Genomic DNA, 10963 nt, shown 5'->3' with positions numbered 1-10963 from the left:
GATAGTTATCTGTGAAAAAGACACTACAGTGAACAAAGAGATAATATTTTTAAAGTTTTCAGAAGTGAAGATATAAATATTCAGATTGAAAGAGCTCCTTAACTCTCCAGACTAAACAAAGATACAACACTGTAGTGAAACTACAGAACACCAAGAAAAAAGAGAAAAAAGTGTGAAAGCTGCAAGAGAGAAAAGATAAACTACCTTCAAAGGAACAATAATCAAACCAACAGGAATCCTATCAAAGGCAACAATAGATGCACAAAGACAGCAGTAACTTCAAAATACTAAGGGAAAATAACATAACCTACAATTCCATACCTAGCTAAACAATCACATAAGAGTTCAAATAAAAGCAGACTGTCAAAGATATAAAAACTAAGAACTTGGGTGCTCCCGGTGGAGGCAGAGGAGCCGAGTGGGAACCATGGCCAGTACAGTCGTAGCAGTTGGACTGACCATTGCTGCTGCAGGATTTGCAGGCCATTATGCTTTGCAAGTCACGAAGCATATGGAGCCTCAAGTAAAACAAGTTTTTCAAAGTCTACCAAAATCTGCCTTCAGTGGTGGCTATTACACCTTCAGAGGTGGGTTTGAACCCAAAATGACAAAACAGGAAGCAGCATTAATACTAGGTGTAAGCCCTACTGCCAATAAGGGAAAGATAAGAGATGCTCATTGACCAATTATGCTTTTAATCACCCAGACAAGGGAGGATCTCCTTATATAGCAGCCAAAATCAATGAAGCTAAAGATTTACTAGAAGGTCAAGCTAAAAAATGAAGTAAATGTATGATGAATTTTAAGTTCTTACTCATTTATACCAGCATTTTATAATAAAATGCCTCAAAGCTACACATTTTAAAAATTAGTATTAGCTAAATCAAAGCCTTGGTACAAATTTGAGGATTTAAAATCACATTATAGAGTATTTGTAGGTTAATACTCAATAATTATGGATAAATGCATGCCGTCTGAAGTGTTGTTCATTACTCATTTGTCAAATATTTTGGTACCTATTTCAAGACAAAGTGAACAAGAGAGTCTCTCCCTGAAGGAATCCCCAATCTGATGGGAGACTGATAAACTGATAATTAAAATACAATGTGATAAATATGATGGAATTAGCACAGGTTGTTATAGTAGGGGCTCATCTCATTGGGACAGAAGGCTGTTCAAGGAACAGAGGACTCCCCCAGCCACTTAGAACCTTGAACTTAAAAATGAATTTAGGGGCTTCCCTGGTGGCGCAGGGGTTGAGAGTCTGCCTGCCAATGCAGGGGACACGGGTTTGAGCCCTGGTCCGGGAGGATCCCGCATGCCGCGGAGCAACTGAGCCCGTGAGCCACAACTGCTGAGCCTGAGCATCTGGAGCCTCTGCTCCGCAACGGGAGAGGCCGCGGTGGTGAGAGGCCCGCGCACCGCGATGAAGAGTGGCCCCCGCTCGCCGCAGCTGGGGAAGGCCCTCACACAGAAACGAAGCCCCAACGCAGCCAAAAATAAAAATAATAAATAAATAATAAATAAAAAATTTTTTTAAAAAATGAATTTAGCCACAACTTAACCTAAGAAATTGATCTAGGTATGTATTTATCATACATACCTTCCTCTGCAACTTTTTGGAAGAGTTTGAGAAGGATGGGTGTTAGCTCTTCTCCAAATGTTTGATAGAATTCACCTGTGAAGCCATCTGGTCCTGGACTTTTGTTTGTTGGAAGATTTTTAATCACACTTTCAATTTCATTACTTGCGATTGGTCTGTTCATATTTTCTATTTCTTCCTGGTTCAGTCTTGGAAGTTTATACCTTTCTAAGAATTTGTCCATTTCTTCCAGGTTGTCCATTTTATTGGCATAGAGTTGCTTGTAGTAGTCTTTTATGATGCTTTGTATTTCTGCAGTGTCCATTGTAACTTCTCCTTTCTCATTTCTAATTTTATTAATTTGCGTCCTCTCCCTCTTTTTCTTGATGAGTTTGGCTAAAGGTTTATCAATTTTGTTTATCTTCTCAAAGAACCAGCTTTTAATTTTATTGATCTTTGCTATTGTTTTCTTTGCTTTTATTTCATTTATTATTGATTTTTATGATTCCTTTCCTTCTACTAATTTTGGGTTTTGTTTGTTCTTCTTTCTCTAGTTCCTTTAGGTGTAAGGTTAGATTGTTTGAGATTTTTCTTGTTTCTTGAGGTAGGCTTGTATAGCTATAAACTTCCCCCTTGGAACTGCTTTTGCTGCATCCCATAGGTTTTGGATCATCGTGTTTTCATTGTCATTTGTCTCTAGGTATTTTTTGATTTCCTCTTTGATTTCTTCAGTGACCTCTTGGTTATTTAGTAATGTATTGTTTAGCCTCCACGTGTTTGTGTTTTTTTACATTGTTTTCCCTGTAATTGATTTCTAATCTCATAGCATCATGGTCAGAAAAGATGCTTGATATGATTTCGATTTTCTTAAATTTACCGAGGCTTGATTTGTGACCCAAGAGGTGATCTATCCTGGAGAATGTTCCATGTGCACTTGAGAAGAAAGTATAGTCTGCTATTTTCAGATGGAATGTCCTATAAATATCAACCAAATCTATCTGGTCTATTGTGTCATTTAAAGCTTGTGTTTCCTTATTAATTTTCTGTCTGGATGATCTGTCCATTGGTGTGAGGTATTAAAGTCCCCCAGTATTACTGTGTTACAGTCCATTTCTGCTTTTACAGCTGTTAGCATTTGCCTTATGTATTGAGATGCTCCTATGTTGGGTGCATATATATTTATAATTGTTATATCTTCTTCTTGGATTGATCCCTTGATCATTATGTAGTGTCCTTCTTTGTCTCTTGTAATAGTCTTTATTTTAAAGTCCATTTTATCTGATATGAGTATTGCTACTACAGTTTTCTTTTGATTTCCATTTGCATGGAATATCTTTTTCCATCCCCTCACTTTCAGTCTGCATGTGTCCCTAGGTCTGAAGTGGGTCTCTTGTAGACAGCATATAAATGGGTCTTATTTTTGTATCCATTCAGTGAGCCTGTGTCCTTTGGTTGGAGCATTTAATCCATTCACATTTAAGGTAATTACCGATATGTATGTTCCTATTACCATTTTCTTAATTGTCTTTTGTTTGTTTTTGTAGGCCCTTTTCTTCTCTTGTGTTTCCCACTTAGAGAAATTCCCTGAGCATTTGTTGTAGAGCTGGTTTGGTGGCAGTGAATTCTCTTGGCTTCTGCTTGTCTGTAAAGCTATTGATTTCTCTGTCAAATCTGAATGAGATCCTTGCCAGGTAGAGTAATCTTGGTTGTAGGTTCTTCCCTTGCATCACTTTAAATATATTGTGCCACTCCCTTCTGGCTTGTAGAGTTTCTGCTGAGAAATCAGCTGTTAACCTTATGGGAGTTCCCTTGTATGCTATTTGTCATTTTTCCCTTGCTGCTTTTAATAATTTTTCTTTGTCTTTAATTTTTGTCAGTTTGATTACTATGTGTCTCGGCGTGTTTCTCCTTGGGTTTATCCTGTCTAGGACTCTCTGCGCTTCCTGGACTTGGCTGGCTATTTCCTTTCCCATGTTAGGGAAGTTTTTGACTATAATCTCTTCAAATATTTTCTCACATCCTTTCTCTCTCTCTTCTCCTTCTGGGACCCCTATAATGCGAATGTTGGTCCCAGAGGTCTCTTAGGCTGTCTTCGTTTGTTTTCATTCTTTTTTCTTTATTCTGTTCCACAGCAGTGAATTCCACCATTCTGTCTTCTAGGTCAGTTACCCGTTCTTCTGCCGCAGTTATTCTGCTACTGATTCCTTCTAGTGTATTTTTCATTCCAGTTATTGTATTGTTCATCTCTGTTTGTTTGTTCTTTAATTCTTCTAGGTGTTTGTTCTTTAATTCTTCTAGCTCTTTGTTAAACATTTCTTGCATCTTCTCGATCTTTGCCTCCATTCTTTTTCCAAGGTCCTGGATCATCTTCACTATCATTATTCTGAATTCTTTCTCTGGAAGGTTGCCTATCTCCACTTCATTTAGTTGTTTTTCTGGGGTTTTATCTTGTTCCTTCATCTGGTACATAGCCCTCTGCCTTTTCATTTTGTCTGTCTTTCTGTGAATGTGGTTTTCGTTCCACAGACTGCAGGACTGTAGTTCTTCTTGCTTCTGCTGTCTGCCCTCTGGTGGATAAGGCTATCTAAGAGGCTTGTGCAAGCTTCCTGATGGGAGGGACTGGTGGTGGGTAGAGCTGGGTGTTGCTCTGGTGGGCAGAGCTCAGTAAAACTTTAATCTGCTTGTCTGCTGATGGGTGGGGCTGAGTTCCCTCCCTGTTGGTTGTTTGGCCTGAGGCGACCCAGCACTGGAGGCTACAGGCTCCTTGGTGCGGCTAATGGCAGACTCCGGGAGGGCTCATGCCAAGGAGTACTTCCCAGAACTTCTGCTACCAGTGTCCTTGTCCTCATGGTGAGGCACAGCCACCCCCCGCCTCTTCAGGAGGCCCTCGAACACTAGCAGGTAGGTCTGGTTCAGTCTCCTATGGGGTCACTGCTCCTTCCCCCTGGGTCCTGATGTGCACACTACTTTGTGTGTGCCCTCCAAGAGTGGAGTCTCTGTTTCCCCCAGTCCTGTCAAAGTCCTGCAATCAAATCCCACTAGCCTTCAAAGTCTGATTCTCTGGGAATTCCTCCTCCTGTTGCTGGACCCCTAGGTTGGGAAGCCTGATGTGGAGCTCAGAACCTTCACTCCAGTGGGTGGACTTCTGTGGTATAATGGTTCTCCAGTTTGTGAGTCACCCACCCAGCAGTTATGGGATTTAATTTTATTGTGATTGCACCCCTCCTACCATCTCATTGCGGCTTCTCCTTTGTCTCTGGATGTGGGGTATCTTTTTTGGTGAGTTCCAGTGTCTTCCTGTCGATGATTGTTCAGCAGTTACTGTGATCCCGGTGCTCTCGCAACAGGGAGTGAGCGCACATCTTTCTACTCCGCCATCTTCCCTGTCTATTGACTACACAGTTTTTTGTTTAAAAAAATTGGAATTTGTTTTCCCTTCTTGGAAGGGAACATTGATATTTAACTGCTTTTAGAGACTGTCATCTCATATATATAAAATGGACACATGGCTATAAGACACCATATAGGAAATGAGTAGTTATGTATTTTATTTTATATACCAATCTACTTTACTGTGAAAAGATAGAGGTTTGAATCAGGACTTGTGAAAATCTGTAGTAAAATACCTTAAGCTGTTAACTGTAAGGCACGGAATAGGAGTGGCTCAGTGGATTGGTTCTATGTTGTGGACTACTTAAGTCTCCATTTGTTACTGTGCTAATAAACAATATTAAAACAAAACAAAACAAAAACCAAAAAAAGGCATAGTAGGCAAATACTAACCAAAAGAAAGTGAAATTGCTAAGAATGGAATGATTTATAACTAAATGATTATAACAGTGATTATCTCTGTGGGGAGTGATAAGTGATTTTTATTATGTTCTTTATATCTTTCTGCATTTTCTAAATTTTTTAAATGAAAATATACAATATTTATAAATTGAAAAAACATTTTTAATTAGTAAGGACTTTATTAATAGAGCATAACTAAGAATAACTAACACTGCATGTTATGCCAATCCCTATCAAGATGCATGTATTAAATCATTTAATCTTTATAACAATTTAAAGAAGGAAATACTATTATAATATTTTTGCTTCATTTTGCAGATGAAGAAACTGAGGCACAAAGGGATTTAAATAACTTGCCTAAGGTCAAACAGCTAGTAGAGACAGGACTAGGTTAGGAACTAAGTATATGTGGGTACTAGAGATAGACATCTATGTCCAGGTCTAACATGGAAGATACAACTCAGAATTTTCAAAGATTGCTTTTTCATTTTTCAATTTTATTTTTTCCAGTAAAAAATATTCCAATGAGAAGATATATTTAACATTTACAGTACTACTAACAGTAGAATTCACAGACAAAATAAGAGAAAATCCCTTCCTATAATTTTGTTCATGTGTTTATACTCTAGAATTATAAAACAGAAGTACCACTGTATCTACCAATGTTTATTTCATGGCTTTTTCCAGTTAAAATGTGTCATTCCTGTAACAGATACAATTCTATTTTTGCACTTTAATTGCTTCTGGTTGGTGTCAGCAAAGTGACATTTGTAAAAGTTTAACCAGGTTTTAATAATAAAAACTTGGACAATATTTCCATCCATGTTTTGAAATTCTGGATGTAAAACGCATGGCTAAAACTATCCTCTATTTGGATATGACTGTCTTTCTCAGATTTTATTTCCCTTTTCTTTTTAAACAAATATATAGTTTAGAATGAAATTTAAGATAACATATAGTATATTTAAAAATAATTTATATTGTACAACCACAAAAATGGAAAAAAGCCACAGTAGAAACTACTTTCACCTGTATTTACAGTAGGTCCCCCCCAAAAAAAGAAAGAAAAGCAAAAGAGAGTCATCATTTATAAGTAATGGATGCATTCCTAACCAAATGGATACCTAAAGAAAAAGGAGCATTTTTCTAGCTCTATCAGAAAGGGCCTTGCAAACAGCACGTAGACAATTACAGTTCTGCGAACATTCAATTGGCCACCTATCTTGGCTAAATTACAATAATGTGCATTTGGCAAATCATATCATTTCACAAAGTCATTTTAAATGTACAATGTGCATTTCTTCTCTTACCTCTCAAAATAATTCTCTAGAATGTGTCAAACTTAAAGAAATGTGCAGATACACCGTTGGATATCCTGTCATAACCAGGCTTCACAGGAAGCCAGAGCACCTTTCTCTAACTAGACTTCATATTCCTAGAAGGAACCACCACCAAGATGCACTTCTATCTACACTGACACTGCCATGGTAGCATGTTAAGCATGTTGGAGTCGATGACATATTTGTCAGAGGCCCTATTTACTGAAACAAAGACAATGGCAAATGGTTGATCAACACTTCTCCTTCTATTGTCATAAACTCTCAGCAGATTATCCTTTCCAAATAATGAGTTAGGTTTATAACTTTGAAAAGCTAAGATCTTTTTGATACAATTTCACACTATATAATATTCTTCATATTCATTTATGATATCACATTATAAGGTATCAAAAAGTGATTTTGAGAAATGTGGGTGGAGGCATCCAAATGCATAGTTATAATAGATGTACATGGGGCTCTGGAATATAAAACTAATGATTTCATTTGTCTACTCCTGATGTTATTGAAGAGTATTATCTTATGCATAATTAACAGGGTTTTGAAAGGCTGAATATAAAACATTATAGCATTTCTTGTCAGCTTACATTGGGAACTCTACTGTAACTGACACAAATAACCTATAAAGGTGCTTTCTACCTAATCTGGAAAAACTGTAAATATTATACTGTGTTGGTACATCTTTGTTTTCACAGATATTCATGGAGGGAAAGAGTAACTATAAAGAGCAAAATAAAATCCATCTGAAGGCTATTATAAATACTGGCTCACTTACATTTCACAAGTGACAGTGTCTATTGACCTTAAAATTGTAGAAATTAAACTACTGGCTTGACCATATAAATCTCATGTGTAACTACAGAAAACCATAAGTGTCTAATTCATTGGCAAGTTTCTCACCATAACTTATGCCTGTGGATCAGTGGAACAGGAACTGGTAGAAACACCATAAGCCACACAAATATGATTAACAATAAACACGGTGGCTTATGAAACCTGGTCGGTAGCTTCTCTTTCATCCACACAAGGGGTCACCCAAATAATACTACCTTCCATTCCTGACTTTTTAAATTCAAAATCATCAATGCTTACAAGTCCTATGTATAATATTGCAATTAATAGTCTGAAAACTGCTCATTATGGGCTAGGTAGTTAACAAGCAGATTGCATGGTCTGGGTCAAGTTGGAGCTGAGGCACTGAGACTGAAATAAAGGCAAGAAAGCACTGCTGAGAAGACAGGTGACTACACAGAGCAGGAACTGAATTACTGGATTCTTGAGACTGGAATTACACCACACTCAGCATCAACAAATATGTGTGCCAGGCACTGTGCTAGGTGTTGTTTTCAAACATTTGAACAGGGTCACTTAGGGAAATTACACATTCCCTGCAGTTGCACATAAGAAAATATTTTCAAACAAAACATTTCCTGGAGGGAGGGATAACTTGAAAACTAAATATACGATACAGTAGGATCTTGTTGTCCATCCAATCTACATGTAATAGTTTGCATCCTGTATAGAAATGCAAGATTTCTGTGTATTGATTTTGTATCCTGCAACCTTACTGAATTTGTTTATTAGGTCTAAGTTTTTTATATACATTCTTTTTTATATTTTTTAATATACATTCTTTTTTATTTATATACATTTATATATTCTTTTTCTTAATATACATTCTTTTTTATATTCTTTTCCATTATGGTTTATCCCAGGACATTGAATATAGTTCCCTGTGCTATACAGTAGGACCTTGTCCATCCATTCTATATGTAATAGTTTGCATCTACTAACCACAAACTCCCAATGCATCCCTCCCCAACCCCACCCCGCTTGGCAACCACAAGTCTGTTCTCTATGTCTGTGAGTCTGTTTCTGCTTTGTAGGTAGGTTCGTTTGTGTCATATTTTAGATTCCACATATAAGTGATATCATATGGTATTTGTTTTTCTCTTTCTGACTTACTTCACTTAGTATGATAATCTCTAGTTGCATCCATGTTGCTATAAATGGCATTATTTCATTCTTTTCTATGGCTGAGTAGTATTCTTTATCCATTCATCTGTCAATGTACATTTAGGTTGTTTCCATGTCTTGGCTATTGTGAACAGTGCTGCTATGAACATAGGGGTGCATGTATCTTTTTGAATTATCGTTTTGTCTGAATATGTGCCCATGAGTGGGATTGCTGGATCATATGGTAATTCTATTTTTAGTTTTCTGAGGAACCTCCATACTGTTTTCCATAGTGGCTTACATTCCCACCAACAGGGAACTGTGTTCAATGTCCTGGGATAAGCCATAATGGAAAAGAATATAAAAAAAGAATGCATATATATTTATAACTGAGTCACTTTGCTGTACAATAGAAATTAACACAACATTGTAAATCAACTATACTTCAATAAAGTAAATAAATAAAACAAAAAACTCAGTGTACATACTCAAAATAATTAAGCCTATTCTTTTAATTGGAAGGGACAGATATTTTTAAAGGGGAAACATTTTGGTATAAGGTCCAAAGACTTTAAATATCTTGTCCCATTTTAGAAAATAAGAAATAGAGCACTTTTCTTTAATAACCATTTTAGTATGACACAAACTGGCTTTAAATCCACTTTTTTCTAGAACAGCTCATACCAGGCAGTCAGCAAAGAGTTGAGAGAATGAGTGAATATTTTAGCCACTTTTTATTTATCAAAATAAAAAATATAACCTAAAATTCATTCCAAGGAACTTCTGAATAGATAACTATCGGATATATAAAATAAATTAGGACATAGTTTTGCGACCAACCATTAGAGCAAGATCAAGACTGAGATAGCATAACCTCTTCTGACTACAAAATAGCACCATTGCAACAAGATTGTTCACTCACTCATGATAATATAAGGAGTTCAGGACAAACTTATCTTGTCCAAATAAAAAGCCATAAAAACTGAAGGATGCTTCCTTTTTTGGTGAGAAAACATCCATTTTGTAACAATCTATAACCCTTTTGTAATCATCAGTGTGCAGAGGATAAAGATCATTCCCTCTCCTTGTGGGTATGGCCCTTGAAAAACATTTTTTAAAACAACAGGTACACTGTGAGAAGTACATAACAGGAAATGACACGGTAAGAAACCATTGATGCCACATATAAATCAGAGAGACGACTAACTCACGCTTTCTCTAAACCATTCACAACAAACTTTTTTTTTCTCATTTCATCAATAGGAAACCATGCAAAAGAAATTCCAGCTACTAACCACATTAAAATGTGAGTTATTTGCTGGAGACTTGATAACACTGAGGGGGAAAAAAGTCAACACTCTTGCCAAGTGAAAGCATAAAAAAAAAAAGTCTGACTCTTACAGTTACCTTCAAGGTAAAATTAATTATTAATTGGCAAAGCCTGGACATGGAATGATTGCTATCAATATTTTAATACTTTCAGTGCTAATTTCATTCTCACCATCGTAGTTTGTCTATGAAGAAGCAAGAGAGGTCTATTTACTTTCAGTGAGGCTTGCTATAATGATCACCTTAAGAAGGCCACCAATATTTTGAAATGCTTTGAATCTTCCTCTTCTTGAATTTCTAATATTAAACAAACTGAAAAAATATTCTCATTTCATTCACACAAATGAACAGTTCTACCATTCTTAGGTGGCTCATGAAAGATTAGATGCTAATTTCTGAATAAGATTAATTTTTTAATTCCCACCCACCAGTACTGCAATTCACATTGTGTTAAGACTTGTATTTTATCATAAAATTTTGTGATCATTTGTAAAACTCGAACTTTGAAGTTAGAAAGTTAATTTACCAGTTACCTGAATTCAACCTAACTCATCTCTAGAGCCAAGGCTGCAGAAATGCCTAGATAAAATTCAGCATGTTTCAGGTTTCAGCAGAACGGTGTAAAAGAAACCTTAAGGATCGAGGAATGAATATGTCACAAACAGGACATGGATGAAGAAGAATTAGGAGCACTCTGCTTTAGCTCCTCAGGGTCCATTGTCCCAGAGGGAAAAGAGCATCTTCTGAACCTGGAAATATGAGCCCAAGAAAATCTCAGGTTCAAGGTGACCTCCAATTTGCCTCAGGGATAGAGACACAACCCTTAACTGCTAGTACCAAGGCTCCAGGGCAGATAAGGGGAGAGTCAACAGAGGTTTGGAATTGCCCATGACATTTAAAGCCTAGAGGGGCTGTTCTGGGGGGACAGTGTTCACTAGAAAAGAGTCACATTAGACTATATATATAA

The 10963-nt window shown here is 36.8% G+C and overlaps 1 pseudogene; it reads left to right on the top strand.

Annotated features, from left to right (window-relative positions):
* The first annotated feature begins 422 nt into the window (after positions 1 to 422).
* On the top strand, positions 423 to 806 carry LOC118885480 (annotated as a pseudogene).
* The last annotated feature ends 10157 nt before the right edge of the window (positions 807 to 10963 follow it).

The sequence above is a fragment of the Balaenoptera musculus genome, chromosome 19, assembly GCF_009873245.2.
Source record: "Balaenoptera musculus isolate JJ_BM4_2016_0621 chromosome 19, mBalMus1.pri.v3, whole genome shotgun sequence".
NCBI classification, from domain to species: domain Eukaryota; kingdom Metazoa; phylum Chordata; class Mammalia; order Artiodactyla; family Balaenopteridae; genus Balaenoptera; species Balaenoptera musculus.
The sequence above is the reverse complement of the archived record's forward strand: the minus strand, read 5'-3'. Positions and strand labels throughout refer to the sequence as shown.